This window comes from Panthera pardus, unplaced genomic scaffold, assembly GCF_024362965.1.
Source record: "Panthera pardus isolate Hobbes unplaced genomic scaffold, ASM2436296v1 HiC_scaffold_24, whole genome shotgun sequence".
Classification (NCBI taxonomy): domain Eukaryota; kingdom Metazoa; phylum Chordata; class Mammalia; order Carnivora; family Felidae; genus Panthera; species Panthera pardus.
The window spans coordinates 10,562,819-10,579,374 of record NW_026526810.1 but is presented as its reverse complement, the minus strand read 5'-3'; positions in this window follow the sequence as shown (position 1 = coordinate 10,579,374).

The window sequence follows — 16,556 nt, the reverse complement described above, 5'->3', positions numbered from 1 at the left end:
ATCCCAGCCACTGGCACCGAGGACACTGGCTGCCTTGCATCTTGGGGTTTTGTGCAGCTGATCATATCTCCCTTCCTGGTCACCCGGGCTGGGGCTGAGGGGCTCCCCCGGAAATGGTGGGTCTGCTGTCTTCACCCAGCTCTGCTGTTCTCCCATGGGCAGTGGTCTCACCTTGCTGCACAAAGCCCAGGCCCCACGCCAGATGGGTTCAGATCCAAGCACTGGCATGAGGCTGGGCACACAAAGTGGGCAACATGGAAAAGCCAGTGGCTATATCTCTCCCAACCAGGCGGGCAGCCTTCTTGGGAAGATGCAGAAACAGGTATACAGAGGGGTCAGGGAGGAAGAGCCAAGCCAGGGGGCAATGAGACTTGGCTCAGGCCACACAGGTCTCCCAGAAGGACTCTCATATGTACCCATGCTGTATGGAAAAGGGGTGTGACTGGGACAGCAGACTCCTGGAACCACACTTGGGGAGCAGAAGACAGTCCCCAAAGGCAGACATGCTGAACTGGCCCACCTGCCAGCGTCCCCACATGGCCTATGACTTAACAACCTCGATGACAGTGGCCCTGGAGGGAGGCCATCAGGCCACAGAGGCCCAGATGGGGTCACTGAGAGATCTTCTGGTACTTTCTATTTTACAGCCAAGGACAGGGGGACCCAGAGGAATTACATGTCTCCCCAGGGTCACACTCAAACTAGTCTCAGAGGCTCATCCTACAGCAGCTCAACACAACAGAGGGCCTACTGGGTGCCCCCAGGCACACGACAGAGGGAGTTTGCTGAGTGTGGGGACAGGCAGAATGGGACCCTCCTCATGGGAGGAGCAGCTGTCCTGGGAGCTCAATGCAGGCGGTGGCCTGTGGCTGGGGGCACAGGGAGGCCCCTGAAAGCAGTGGGCTTTGCCTTGAAACAGGAAGGATGAAGCGGATTGTATCGACCTGGGATGGCAGAGAGGCCGCAGGTTGGGGGCAGACCACTGGGACATGTGGCAGCCTGAGCAGCAGACGATTAACCCCCCTCTGACCCCAACTGGTTCCATTTTCCTTGGATGTGCTGATCACAGGTGAAATCAAATCCACTTTTGTTTCCTGTCTGGGTCCCTTGTGGCATTCTAAGCCCCAAGAGGGGCGGCCCAGGGTGGGGGGCGGGGGGGCAGCTTGGTGTCTTCACCCAGTATGGTACTTATCCCCGACAATGATTGGCAGTGGATGGAGCAAAGCTGGGCCGAGAGAGCCAGAAGAGACTGGAAGGACCTCCAACCTCTGTGAGCCTTTTGGGGAATTAACTATCCTGATACTTAGCCTCCTCGTCTTCTTTTAGGCAACGAAAATGAAGACTTCGGTAATCTCCCCGGGGAGACAATTGTGGGGTTACCCTCTCTGCAGCTGTGAAGTGGAGGAAGGAAGACGGAACTTACCTCTTACCAAGTCACTTTGGGCATGCCACTTACCTCTGATCTGTGAAAGGAGACAGTATACGGGATTAACACATTCTCCTTCTCTCTCTTCTTTTAAAAGTAGCAAGAAAAACAGGGCACCTGAGTGGCTCAGTTGGTTGAGCATCCGACTTCAGCTCAGGTCATGATCCCTTGTTTGGTGGGTTTGAGGCCTGCATTGGGTTCTGTGCTGACAGCTCAGAACCTGGAGCCTGCTTGGATTCTGTGCCTCCCTCTCTCCTCCCATCCCCCGCTCCCTCCACCCCCTCTCTCTGTCTCTCAAAAATAAATAAACATTTAAAAAAATTTTTTTAACTAAAAAAAAATAAAAGTAGCACCTGGGTGGCTTGGTCAGGTAAGCGTCCAACTCAATTTGGGCTCAGGTCATGATCTTCCAGTTTCTGAGTTCGAGCCCCAGTCAGGAGCTCCACATCAGGACCTGCGTTGACAGGACAGAGCCTACCTTGGATTCTCTCCCTCACTCTCTGCCCCTCCCCCACTCGCGCATATGCGCACTCTCAAAATAAATACATTTTTTAACATCTTAAGAGAAAAAGTAGTGAGAACTTATTTCTGAAGAGATGCCTCATTCAGAATTCCAATAATATAAAACAGATAAGAGCAGAGCTGCCTGATTGAAGGTGGGATGTGCCCACCAAGGTGGCCTCCTTGCCCTGGTGGTTGCCTCCACACCCCTCCATGGAACCCCCTAGGGAGCTGGAGCCCCCATGTGAATATCACTCTGAAGGCTTAGAACTCTCTGGAACCAATTCAGAGGGAGCAAACAGAGCCTCCAGCTGGAAGCCTGACCCTCCAGCTACCAAGAAGCCCAGTGCAGGTCTCTGCAGGTACCGGGGGTAGGCTCCTTGAGTGTCATTCGCTGAGGGGGAGGGCAGCAGGGGGGGGGCAGTGGCAAGGGGGGAGGGGGGCGGTCCAGCTTCGAAGAGACAAAAGCCCAGCAGGTTGGGCGGCTCGCAGACGTGGGGGAGGGCTGGGTGCGGGCCCAGGGAGGCCCCTGAGCTGCTGGGTTCACACATTCTCCTGCATCTCTGTCACCCCGCTCCTCCCCTGCCATCCCCATGGGTGCTCACCCCGACAGACGCTCACGCAGAGGCGGCTGCCTCCTCCCCCTACACGTCCCCGCCACCGGCACACCCTGCAATTAGCCTGCTGCCCTTCCCTGGCTCTCTGGCTCCCTGCTCCCTGCCTCAGCTCCCTGCTCCCCGTGGCTAATTGCCAGGTTTGCCCTTCACCGTTTCCGCCTGCGGTAACGCTGAGGCTCATCCCTCTCGGCTGAGGGCACTGTTTTAGTAGCTGCAGAGGAAAAAAGAAATCAGGATGGTTTCAGCGAAGCATTTCCCTCAGCCGGAGAGAAGAGGGCATTTGTGGGCAGGCCACCGGGGCTTCTCAAACTGAAATGTGCACTCGTATGGACCCAGGGATTTGGTTAAAACGCAGACTCTGGTCTCATGGGTCCAGGGTGGAGCTGGAGTTTCGCCACCTGCCAGGGGATGGTCGGGGGTGGGGGGTGGGGTGAGGAAGTGCACCTGCCGGACAGCTTGGAGCAGGTCCCCCCACCCACCTGGGGGGTCCAGGCCCAGGGCCTCCCAAGTTGCAAACAGGATGGGGAAAGGGGTGCACTCGATTCTAGCCCATGACAGGAGCTGCCAAGAGGGGCCCTGTGGCAGGGACCCCAAGGTCCTTCTTCCCCAACCTGCTGAGACAGCAGCGTCACCTCTTCTGAGCAAGGGATCCTTTGATTCCTTCCAGAAATACTGATTGAGCACTTAGGGCATGCCAGGCACAGTTTAGCTTCTGAGGATACGGAGTAAACCGAGCAGACTTCGCCATGCCCCCAGGGAGCTTCTATTCTACTGGGAGCCGGGATAGGGGAAGAGATACTAATAAGATGGATAAGCAAAATGCACAGTGTGTTTTGGGGGCAATGGATGCTATGGGGGAAAATAAAGCAGCAGAGAGAGAGGTGAATCCAGGCAGATGGCAGTGGGGTGGGGGTGCTATTTGAAATAGGGTGGCCATGAGGCTCTCCAGGGATCCCAGGCTGACTTTTAGAAAGTAGATTTCTTTTTTTTTTTTTAATTTCTTTTAATGTTCATTTACTTTTGAGAGAGACAGAGACAGAATGCGAGTGGGTTAGGGGCAGAGAGAGAGGGAGACACAGAAGCAGAAGCAGGCTCCAGGCTCCGAGCTGTCAGCCCTGAGCCTGATGCGGGGCTCGAACTCACGAGCTGTGAGATCATGATCTGAGCTGAAGTCTTACGCTAAACCAACTGAGCCACCCAGGCGCCCCTAGAAAGTAGATTTCTTATCAGAGGCAAAGGTATAAGCTCTTGGGGCGCCTGGGTGGCTCAGTTGGTTGGGCGTCCGACTTTGTCTCAGGTCATGATCTCACAGCTCGTGTGTTCGAGCCCCGTGTCGGGCTCGGTGCTGACAGCCCGGAGCCTGGAGCCTGCTTCTGCTTCTGTGTCTCCCTCTCTCTCTGCCGCTCCCAAGCTCATGCTCTGTCTCTCTTTGTCTCTCAAAAATAAATAAATGTAAAAAAAAAAAAAAAGGTATAAGCTCTTGTGAGAAAACGAATAAAAGAAATTTCTGAATGTGTGATGAAAACATGAACCCTTCATGTCAGGTCTTGTTCTTCCCATGCTTGGCCAGCAGGGTCTGCAAGGTGGCTGCTGTGAGGTATAGTGGGAGGTAGGGGCAGGCTGTCCCAGGGATGGTCGACTGTCCATCGGGACGCGTCAGGTGGCAGGGGCTGGTTACTTTGAGTCTCTGGTGTCATTTAATGACCCCCACAGCTTGTCCCCTTGGCAATGAGGCACCTTCTGGTCCTTCACCTCACTCTAGAGGAAATAAAATGGAGGCTGTCACAGGCTTTTGTGGCCCCTCCAACCAGTTCAGTGGCTGTACATGGCCATCTGCCCCTATAGCTCTTTGGGGGCCCTGCCACGGGAGAAGTTACTAGAAACCCCCAGAGCCCAGGGAAGAGCCAAAGGGAGCTCCAGCAGGAGAGGCGGATTGAGTCACAGTTGTTCTGATTTTTCCATTTTCCCTGGAATCCTGGGAGTTAAATCTGGCCTTCACCTGGTGAAGGAGCCTCTTGATGCCCCCATGCTGTTCCACCAGGGGGCCCAGGGCCCACCCTGCACGTTCCTCTTGGGGCCTCTGTTCCCATCAGCTCAGGTCTAACCCAGGATGACAGGGGTGGGGATGGAGGGAGGGGAACCAAGCCAGGAAGCTGCAGAAATAGCTGTGAGGGGTGGAAGGGCGTGGTGCCTGCTGAAGGCCGAACACCCACGCTGGGCGTTGTTCCCCAGCGGCTGGGCCGGGTGGATGCCTCAGCTCCAGGGCCGCCTTCCCCAGGAGTCAAGACCTGCATTCAGCGAGGTCCTCGCCCTGCCATTCCAGCCTCTGGTTCCTCTTACTGTTCTCCACCTAACAGCAGGGAGGGGGCAGCAGGGTCCTGCGGGCAGTGGCCCCCGAGAAGGGGAAGTGACCAGAGTGTGCCTGTACACGGCACACCTGGGTCCCTGGCCAGCACCTAGGCTCCGTCTGACCCCCTCCCCCCCACCATCACGCAGCACAGACCAGCCCCAGGCATGAGTGTGGCTGAGGTGACACCTGTCTTCCTTGTCTCGATGGCCTTTTCACATCCTCAGCTCACCCCTGGAGGCCACCCCTGCCCCACATAGGACTCCGTATGAATTGAGGCTTTGCGACATGCGGGGTGCTCATCTTGGGGCAACTGGGAGGGGACCCCCCAGCAAATGGACAGCAGCCAGCCCCTGTGAGGCACTCAGGACTTGGAGAAGCTGTGAGCTCTCAGCCAGGGCCCAGAGTGAGTGCTGAACAGGCAGAGGCAAAGCCCAGGAACGGGCCTGAGAGGCAGCCGCCTGGGTGTGCGAGGTGGTCACTGCTGCATGGATGGGTGCCCTGCCTCCCTCGGGTGGGCCAACAGGCCTCACTCATGCCCTGTTATCTGCTTGCCATTCAGTCTTCCATTGGCAGCTTCTGCCCACTCCCGAACCCCACAGGAAGTCCAGCCTAAGTCTCCACAAGGCTGTGGCCACAGCCGGCCACAGCCTTCTTGCGCTGCTCCCCATCAGGGAACGAGGTGGGGGAGGGGATAATAAAGGTCAAAGGCAAACTGGCATGGGGCATGAACACTGGGAGAAGTGGTGTCCCAGGTAAAGGGGGTGGGTCTCAGCAGCGCATGTCTGAGCTGTCAGTTACTGAGCCATCCTCAGAGCTGAGCACCGTGTTAAGTGCTTTCTCTTATCCGATGCCACCAGCTGTGCGACCTCCATTCTGTTACTTTACCTCCTTGTGCCTCAGTATCCTCATCTGACAGAACAGGAGTGGATAAGAATCGCACCCAGGTGGGGGGGGGGGGGCTGGGTGAGGAGATAAGATGCTCCTGTATGTCAGCCACTGAGAAAGTCCCCTGTAGGCTTTCAGTGTGTGTCACGGCCAGATGACAGGGATGTGGGACCAACTGAGAGCCAGGGTGAGGTGATTTGCCCAAGGTCACACAGCCAGCAAGGAGCTGGTCACACTGCCAAGAGCCCACAGGAAATAGATGGGGACAAAAGAACGTTGGTTTCTAGCCTCCCTCCATGGCAGAGTGAGCTGAAGTTGACCTCACCGCACAGAAATCGATAAGCAGGAGGCTGTTAAAAACCACCTCCCCATCGAGCTTGCCGGGGTTGGGAGCTGAGGGATGCTCGTTTTGTGGGCTGCCTGGCCCGAGGGCACTTAGGGCTGCTCCACACAAGGTATGCAGAGCATGCCCATGGGTTTCAGACAGACCAGGAGACGGGGCTGAACCTGCAAGGTTATTCACGCACATCTCAGCCCCTTGCTTAACCCTGAGCATTCCAGGGAGAGAGATTTCTCCCTGCTGCCTTCATATCCAGGGGAGACACCATCAGCTTTCAGCAAAAAAACAAGGCAAGTGTGAAAACAGATTTTTCTGCCAATTGGGGCCCGAACTTCCAGGAGACACCTTCCCTGGAGGTCACCCAATCACCGCAATTCCTCAGCCTGGCTTGAAATCACAGCCCCCCGGGGCAACAACTGTTACAGATGGGGCCAGACCCCAGAATGAGTGGTTGAGGGCTTTCTGAGTGAGGGGTGGTGGTGGAGGCGTTGAAACAATCCAGGGATTGGCCAGGAAAACTAGGTCAGACACACCAAGAACCTGAGATCCAGCACATTCTGGCCATGACCAGAAGGAAAGTCAGGCGATTTTTCTGGGATTATTGAGAATATTTGGACCTCAAACCTGCCAGGACAAGCTAGGTTATGCTGCCGTCACAAACAACCCCCAAATCGTGGTGACTAATAGCAACAAAGGTTTCTTTCTTGCTCGTGGCACATGCCAATAATGGTTGATAGGGAGATTACTGACCTTTGTTTTCCCTATAAGACCAGGTTGATGGGGCGGCCACCATCTTGAACTTTGCCAGCTTCTATTTCAGAGGAAAGAGACCTCTGGAAGATCTCATACCAGCATACAGATGCATAAGGTTGAAAGTGTCACAGGTCACTTTTGATCATTGGCCAGAACTGGTCCCATGGTCCTGCCCGGACATTGGGGGGCCAGGAAGTCAGCCCCACTGGGTGTCCAATCCTGGGTGGTTGACACCACTAATGGACACCATTGGCCTGGTCCAAATTACACTCATCTACCTCAGGGGGTTTTCGGCTCAGCCCCTCCTGCCATCACAAAGCCACACAACAGCCACATCAGGATATGTTTATAGAGCTCAGAGCCAAGCTCACTCCAAGCCCCCTGGCTGGGCCACCACTGTGAGCTTCCTGTTCCAGACATTCACTTTTGAGCTTCTGAAAGTGTTCTCAGATATCCAGGGCTTAATGCACTTTGTTTCTTATTCTAACAAAAGTTATATATGTATATGTGTGTGTGTGTGTGTGTACATAGTATATACATGTATATACAAGGTCTGCAAAGACCTCAAACTTTATAGGTATGTAAAAATATCATGGCAGCTTCCCTTTGGGGCTGGCTTGCAGCTCTTGAGAAAACCTGGGGCCCAAGTACCTTCAACGCTGTGGCCCATGAAACCCAGGGGTCAGTCAGTGGGCAGCAAAGTTGCCCTGGAAACCATCTTGCTCCAGTCTAGACCTCATCGGGCAGATGATCAGAAAATAAAAGTGGAGCCAGGAGGTAAAAGTTGTCTGGTCTTCCCACTCTTTCCAGGGGGATTTGGGACCCTGCAAAGTGACATCTAATGCATTGTCTGCGGTATCCATTCACACTATGGTCCCACTGGGATTGCTGTGTCCTGCCTCAGTTTGACCCAGATCCACCCTGCCCCAGACTATATATTACTACCTGGGACCGTGAGTGCCCTGGCCACTCAGTCAACTTACTTACCTGCCACTCACAATCCAGAGAACCCAGGAGGGGACAGGTGAAGCAGCCAACAGGACCATTTCCCCACCTGTCTTCAATTCAAGAGACATTTTCAGTTGATTTTCTGCCTAGCAGAGCCCTTATACATTTACACCCATTCCTCCATGCATCCATGTATCCACACATTCATCCATCCATCCATCCATCTGTCCATCCACCCATCTATCCATCCATGCAGACATCCATTCAAGAAACATTTTCCTCTTCTTCTTCTAGCTTACTAAACACCTACTATTTGCAAGCTGCTATGTTCATCAACTGAAGATACCATGATGACCAAGCTGAGACGTTGGCCCTAAAGGGGAATAAATGATTGCTCTCTGATCCTTGCAGGGAGCGGATTTTGATCAGAAGAAGGGAACCCAGTGGTAAGAGGAGCCATGGAGTGGAGTGGCCCAGAACAAGGAAGCCGAGGCTGCCGAAAGTCTTTGCTTTGTTCACAATTCACAGAGCGAAACTGACCATCAGCCAATACCCGAGCCAGAGAGGAGTCTGGGAGTCCTCAGGACAGCCTACAGGGGCAGGTGTGGGGCTGCCTCATCGCTCAGTGCAGGGTAGGGGTGAGTGGGGTCCTGCCAGTCCTTCTGACCGAGAACACGCGGTGAGGAGCTGCCACTTGAGAGGGTCAAGTTGTTCTCCACAGGAGGAGGAAGGGAAAAGAGTTGAGGCCTGCAGGGACCTTCACTGTGCAGGACGGTTATGGCGACTACAAGTAAAACATGCCACGCTTGTTACCGAATTGTCTGGTTGCCTCCACATTTTCAAATGCAATTTCTAGGCCCTTATCACCTTCCATATGGTCAAAGTGGTCCTTGTAAGTGGCATCTTTCCCCTCTGCCACACCCCTAGGCTACTCTGGCCCAGGCACATACAGGGGCCCATCTCCCAGATCAACGTTGTCTGTTGCTCAGGACACACTTCTTGGCCTCAACCACAGTCCAGCCTGATCAGCTGCAGGGTGTGGCCCTCTGGCTCGTCTGTGCCCTGTGTGTGTGGACTGTCCTGCCCCTGCCGTCCCCTTACAGCGGCTCAGTGGGCCACTCTCCTCTAGGCTGTACGTACTGCTCCTCTCCCCACCGTCCTGTGACAGGGACCCTTCCCAACAAGGTCCTCCAGAAGGCCCATGGTTATGATTATGCTTGGATGGTTATTGGCCAGCTTCAGTGGCTCAGGAGAGGTCTCAGCTGGGACCACCTTGTCTCCCAAATCAGGAATAAGCTCCTTGAAAAAAGAAAGCCCACTCAGTGTCATGGAGAAGACAATGGCTCAAAACAGCTCGGTTCTGATTCTACAACCACGTGACCTCATGCAAGCTTCCCTTTCCTCATCTGGAAGATGGGAGATTTCATAGACTTGTGTACCCAGAGGTGGCCACAAGGATCAAAAGAATGGGTGATAAACTGCAAACATCTTTCAGCTGCCAGTGCTGTGACCACAAGGCCTGACGCTTGCGTCTGTTCCATTTCATGGTACACAATAGGCACTTAATCAATGCAGGAGACCGTGGAGCAGGGCTGAGGCCAGTGGAGGGTAGGCAGGTCAGGGTCTGCTGAGGTGCTAAGAGGCAACCACCACGGGAAAGGCCAAGGGAGTTACAGGGACAGGATAGGTGGCCCTGCTTTGGGGGATGCTGACTCAGAGCCAGTGCCCCTCTTTGCCTGCTCCTTAGTCGGGGAGCCAGGAGCTTCAGGTGGCCTGTGCACCCCACCTGCAGACATTTGGAGGACCAGGAGGCCACTGGGATCCTGGCAGGTTCTGAACTCAGTGCTCAGCCTCCCACTGGCCACAGATGTGGCTGGAGTAGTGTGCCTTAGTGTGACATACTCAGATAAGCAGCCTGGGCTGGGTCTGGGGCTGAGACCCCGGACAACACACATCTGGGGCCACAGACATTTGCCAGGTTCCTGAAGGAATGTGGGGCAGATGAGGGACAGAGCTTTCATTTGTTGACTGCCAACACATGAGCTAACTTTCTAGAGTTCCTTCTTCCAGGGGGAGGAGGCTGGGGGCAGAGCTGAGCGCCCCCCATGGACAGCTCCTCCCCCTCCTCGAAGTACATGTGGGACACAGATGTCAAGAAAATGGTTTAGAGAGAGCCCAAGTGATGAGCTGCCCCTCTGGGGTGATGGATGGAGACCCGGGCAGTGGGCTCCAAGACAGAGCAGCAATGGGTCCTGGGGGTGTGCAGCTAACATGCCCCAGCCAGGAAGATTGCAAAGGGCTTCCTGTGGGCCTTGCTCCATTAACCCCAGGCCAGGAAACCTCTTTCCTCCCGGCTCTGTGGTGGGCCAGCTGCATTTTTCCTGCCCGAGAGGGGCCTCCACCTTCCCCTGTTGGCTAAGGAAGAGCAAGGCCCAGGCTGGGGGCCAGACTCTCGTGCCAATTTGGCATTTGGCCTGAGCTACAGAATCCCAGCTCCACTGCAAGCTGGGAGGGCACTGCTAGAGCATCCTGGACTCAGATGGGGGCAAGGGAACCACCCACTGCCCTCCCCTCTATTCCCCGCCATCCACCCAAGCCCCATTGTGGGTGTCAGTGACTCAGAGGAGGTTCTGGTTTCTGTTGGATTCTTGAGGCTCAGGCAACCTGATCTTGAAACAATGACAAGCCTTGGAACAATCCTTCCCGGCTCCCAGAGAAGTATTTCAGGCCTGGCCAAAAAACGCAGCAGAATGGAAAATGATGTTGGGAGGGAAAGGTCAGGTGCTGGGCCTCCCATGGCCGGAAGCAGGTGGCTGCTCAGGCCAGAGGGCCGAGTGACGTGGCCTGCGGGCACAGGTGGGTGGCGGTGACTCTGCAGATCAGTCTGCTGAGGTCCCGGCTGCTGACACCAAACAGACAGTGTGTCCATTGGCATTCTCCCGCCACCCCCGTTCTGGGACATCTCAGCACAGGGCCCGGCCACAGGCCGCCAGCAGGTGCAGGAGGAGGGAGTGGAGCGTGGGTGGCGAGAGAGAAACCAGAACCCAGAGTCACACACAGCGGCCATCCTGCAGCAGACGCATGCCGCCACTCACAGAGCCAGCACTCGTCGGAGCCCCTAATTTAGGCCAGGGAGTACATTTATTATTACTCTCGCCAGCCCCATTTTACAGACAAGGAAATTGAGGCTTTCCTGATTGAGCATAGAGCAGAAACTGTGATGCCTGTCCAGCTTTCCCACTGGGCAGGAGACACCTACTGGAAACTTCTCTTTTCTCCTCTGCCATCTTGGGAAGTTGCTCCCCCACTGCAGGCACCGCCCAGAAGTGCCAGGGGGAGATTCGTGCTCTCAGTGGCCTCTCCTCATCCCATGGGGATGGGGGCTTGCGGACAAAGGCACCATGGAGGCAGTTGCCATATCTCTCTAAGGGCCCAGTGGGTTGAGCCCATTGAGGGCCTTGGAAACACGTCAGGGGCCCCACACCATCCCTCCTTCATCTCCCTTCTCCAGCTCCAAAATCAATCACCCACAACCAAGTCCTTGTTGTGGGGTCTGCTTTGGGGGACCCCCAAATGAAGACAGGGAGAAGTATGGTGCCCTCTGCCAAGTGTGCCATGGGTGGGGGTGGGGAGAGCCTGAGCATCAGTGTTCAATTCAGAATCACACCAGAACAAGGGAATCTGCTATAAGGATGCACACAGTTTAAAGGTAACTTTTCATCAGGTTAAAGGGGGAACAGAAGTTGGATAGAACCATAGTAGTCAAAGTGCTTTTGGCTGCAAGTAACAGGAAATTGAGGTCAAACTGGTTTCAGAAATTCTCTGGCTGGTATTACTGGGGGTCAGAGGTGAGGGGCTCCAGGGTGGGCTTCACTGTGGCTCTTGCTCTGTCCCTGTGTTTCCTCTGAGTGCCCCCCCACGCCCAGCCCAAGAGTGGCCCATTGTTCCTACCTACTCACGATGATGTCCAGGGAGCTATGCCTCCTGGGGCTCACCCTGGGCCTTCTACCAAGAGAGAGGATGGGGGTCACCCTAAGAAACAATCTGAGTTCTTGAGATAGAAGAAGGGGGTAGTGGAAGCTGAGTGAGTAACCAGTGTCTACTAGAATAATTTTTCCTGGTTTAAGTTTCTCCTGCTGGGTTATCCTTAGACCTTCAGAGACTGTGAGCAGTGACTTCCTTGCAGGCAAATGAGAGCGGATGACAAAGGCAATGAACAAGTAGGCAATTAATCCTTACAGAAAAGCTCAGAAATGGCCAATCGTTTTGCAACATCCCTGTATATGGTGAACCCATGGGCTCTGGTTTTAACTGTGTGTAAACATAATGAAGTCATATTGTGCAAGTAAATATGTTCCTGATTTGAGGGGTGGATTTAAATGTACGAGTGTTCTGAGGTCTTCTCTGATGAGCTGGGCGTCCCTCGGTGTCCCGCCATTGACCTGGCCACTTGCCTGCCTCCGTGGGCAGCCAAGCTGTGGCCAGTGCTGGGGCAGCCATTTTGGACAGCCCTGAAGTGCTGCGGTGTATAGTGGGCAGGGACTCCATTATGTCCCTTCCCAAATCCCAGCCACGGATTTCAAAACCCCAGCACGTCCTTTAAATAATTCCCGGCTCCGCGTCCTCACAGACCGAACACAATGCTCCCAAATGTGGGAGCAACTTGACCCTGGAGTTCCAAGTCCCCACCGTCCCTGGAGGAATGAGAGATGGTGTCTCCTTCTGGCAGGCAGCACAGCACAGCAGGGGAAGAGTGGGGCGGTGGGTGTGGCCTGCAACTGCAGGGGCCAGGAGCAAGGGTTCACCCTGTGAACCACCAGGCCCACTTGAGAACCAGTGAAACGCTCACACCTGCCTCGCAGGGCTCCCGGGAGCATGATGTCGGAGCTTGAGGGAGGCCCCGGGCACAGGGCAGTTCTCCAAGCATGCTGACCACTGGCCCCCTCCTCCTCCTCGCTGTGTCACTCAGGGCACAGCTCGGGGTAGAAACTCCACCAGCTCTTTGAACAGAGAAAGTTTACCACAAAGAATTGCCAAGTTGGTTGGTGAAAAGGCAAAAAGGGGAAACTGAGGCAGCACAGTGAAGCAAGTGCAAGAAGAGGGCTGGGAACAAAGAGGCTAGGGAGGAGTGATTAAAACCCAGGACCAAAGGACCCCATGAGGCGAGGAACCAGATTTATGAGGAGGTGGGCATGGCTGATTGCTGCTGCCTTCCACTAGTGAGGGGGAGGGGGAAGAAATGATGGAGTGGGCTCTGCAATGTCCCCGTGCATTTATTCCCAAAGGCGCTGGGCCTTTTCCAGCTCCCTGGCCTTCACTAGGCTTTGTTCCCACTTCTTAGCTGGACCCCAGTGATCCCACCTCTTGGTATTCCCATGTTTGGGCAATTCTCCCCGCTTACCTGTGGGCTAGAACTAATGAGTCGCTTCTACTAAGCAGGATATAGCAAAGGTGATGGGATGTCCAAGATCATTAGACAATCAGATGACTGCCACCTCCATCAAACCTTTCTTCTCTCACTTTCAGAGCCCTTGCTCTGGAAGAGGCTAGCTGCTGAGTTGTGAGCAGCCCCATATGGAGGCCCACGTGGCAAAGAACTGATTGATATCAGTTCAACCAACAACCAGCTGGTGGCCCTATAAGACAACTTGGAAACTGATTCTCCAGCCCCAAATGGGCCTGAGAGCCTGCCCCACACTTTGCAGCTTTGTGAGGCTCTGAGTTAAGCTGCACTTAACTCACAGAAATTCTTGACACAGAAACCGAGATAAATGTTTGTTGTTTTAAGCTGCTACATTTTGGAGTGATTTGTTATGCAGCTAGAGCTAACTAATACACCCGTGCACCTCTGTCTTGTCTACTCATTCCTCCAACAACACAGATACTGAACTTCCACCTGCACTGGGTGCTGATATTGCAGAGATGACAGGAAAAAGCCATGGTGCGCTGGGTCACAGCCCTCGCAGAAACAGTGTGGCCTGTGTTGGGTTGGAGAAGGATGTGACCATGCCTGGTATCGTGCAGTTTCATCCTCAGAACTCTGTGAGCATTTTTATGGACATTTACCATCTGCTCCAGTGGGACAGTGGGACAGCATCTTGCCTTCACTTGGACACCTACAGTCTTGGTGTTTCTCCTCCACAGAGTACTGTGTAGTTGCTAAGACACCACATGCTAAGATAAGTCTTATACTGCCACGATACATACACCGTTCATGGCTACACCATGAGGTCCTGTAGCAGGCTCGGCCAGCATCCCTCTAGTGCCCAGCCTAGTACCTGGTGCTAGTAGGTATCCAGAGATGGAATTAGAGTTGGTGTGTCTAAAACTTGTCTCTTCTACTACAGAGTAGGTCTCTGAAGCTCAGCATCTGAACTTGTGGCTCCCTAGGCACAGGCAAGCCACCAAGGACCTCAGAGAACTTCCCCAGGGTCCCCTTCCTACCCTCTGTCTTAGTCTCTTTGGGAGGCTATCACAAAATACCACAGACTGGGTGCCTTAGAAACAGCAGACACTTATTCGTCCCAGTTCTAGAGGCTGGAAGCCCAAGATCAAGGTGCCAGCTGATTTGGTTCCTGGTTCCCAGACGGCTGTCTTCTCCCTGTGACCTCACATGTTGGAAGAGAAGAGGGAGCTCTGTCTGGCCTCTTCCGTGAGAGCACTAATCCCATCATGAGGGCTCTACCCTCATGAAACTAATCGCCTGCCAAAGGCCACACCTCCTAACACTGTCACGTCGGCAGTTAGGATTATATACATCTGAATTATGGGGGACGAAAACATTCAGTCTACAGCACCTTCCATTCCAGACCTACTTTCTCTGATGTGATAGCCCTTACATCAGTGCTATTATGGTATCAGGGCAGCTGACATACACTCCCCTCGGGTGGGCAAAGATTAGATAGATTATTTATTTCCTGTAACTGTTAGCAAAGACAAACGTCTCACCCCTGGGAGGGAGAGAGCTGAAGTGAGGTGGGTCTGTCCCGAAGCTGGGATTCTGCCGGCAAACCGTGCTGAGCCCTTGTGACCTCAGGCCTCTTCTCCTGTGGCCCCATCAGTGTCCATCTGCCTACACTGCAGGTTTGGTCCACCTCATTCCCTGCAGGTGCTGTCCTGAGACCTTCCTGGGAAGACGTGAGATTGCAGGCTCCTCCCTAACTCTGCGGGGACTAAAAGGGTGACGAAAACAGACACTGAGTCCCTCCTGCCACCAGAAACCTCCTGCAGTTGGATTCCCAGGGAAGCTGCCTGTGAGGTGGAGCCTGGCCTACAGGAAGGTTGTCAGGGTATCCTCTGGGGGTCTTCCCGGTGGAAGGAAGGGAAGGTGACTGAGCAGGATGGGGCGGGGCAGAGGGAGGAGGTGAGCTGTGACATAGTCTTCAGGTGGTCGGGTGCTGGGGTTGTCCCAAGCTGGGGTGAGGGGACCGAGGCTTATATCAGTCACTAGATATGGTCTGCCCTTGGGAAGGGCTGTGCCCTTGGGCGAGGCAGCTCCCTTCAGCCTGAAGGGCTGGCAGCTCTGAAACAAAGACCTTGAGGTTCTAGGCTATTCCTTCTCTGAGCTGTAAGCCCCGTGGCTCAGCCATGGAGGTGGAGGGCAGCAAGGGAACAGGGTCACCGTCTGTGGGGACAGAGGAGGGAAGGAAAGGGAGTGGACACTGTCTAGTGAACTCTCATGGTGAACCCAGAACCTCAGGGAGCCGAGCTCCAGCAGCAGGGCCTGGATCTGAACCATCTCTGAAGGTCCGTGGGCCCTAGACCAAGCACTGCCGTTGGTGACCAGCAAAGCTGCTGGTGTTTGTGCCTTTGCCTCCTCATTTTTTGCCACTTTCTGTGCACCTCAGGAATGACTGCTTGTGAGGATCGGCCCTGGGTGGTGCCTGGAGACCCTTATTTGAAGCGCCACCTGCTTCCTGGCCCCCCACACTGGCTGTCTCTAGCCTCTAGCTCCTCTCTGGTAAGGTTAGTCCCCCTCATGGTACTGACAGGCGCCCCACCTGGCTGGCGATATCACTTGCTATTCTGCAATTATGCTCTGCGACAGATCACCCCAAAACTCAGTGGCATAGAGCATTTATTTACCTCAAAAGTCTTCAGGCTGGTGACTTAGGCTCTGGACTGTCATGTGTCTGGAGATCCACTGGCTGTTGACTGGTCTTGGATGGAGGGCGGGGAGCTCAGCTGGAGCAACTGGGGACACTAGTTCTGTCCACGTGTCTTGGCAATAAGCAGGCCAGTTAGGCATGTTCTAATGGCCGTGGCAGAGAAGCGGAATGAGCAAGCCCCATTTGCCAGCACTTTCCAAGGCCCTACTTGCATCACACTTGCTAATAGCCCCTTGGCCAAAGCAAAGTCACGTGATTGCCTCTGGGTCAAAGAGGGAGGGCCCTACAAGGGGACTGAAGACTGACAGACTGTCTGGGAAGTGCGTCAGGGAGGGCAAGGGCTGCCCGCTGACAGGAGAGGGAAGGCCAATCAAAGAGGCCCCAAGATCCAGCCAGTTCTGATATTAGAGCCAATGGCCAGGCCCCTGAGGACTTCCATGGGCTGGAGCAGAGTGGCCATGACAGCATTGCCATGAGACCCCTGGAGTCCAGAGCAAGCAAAATGCCAAAGGACACTCAGCCCTGAATGGCAGTAGCTTCCTGGGAGCCTGGCACTGGTGGGCTGAGGCCCGCGGGTCCGCTCTGGCTGACGTGTGGCTGGCGCCTGTTTGCAATTAGAGCCGCCTGG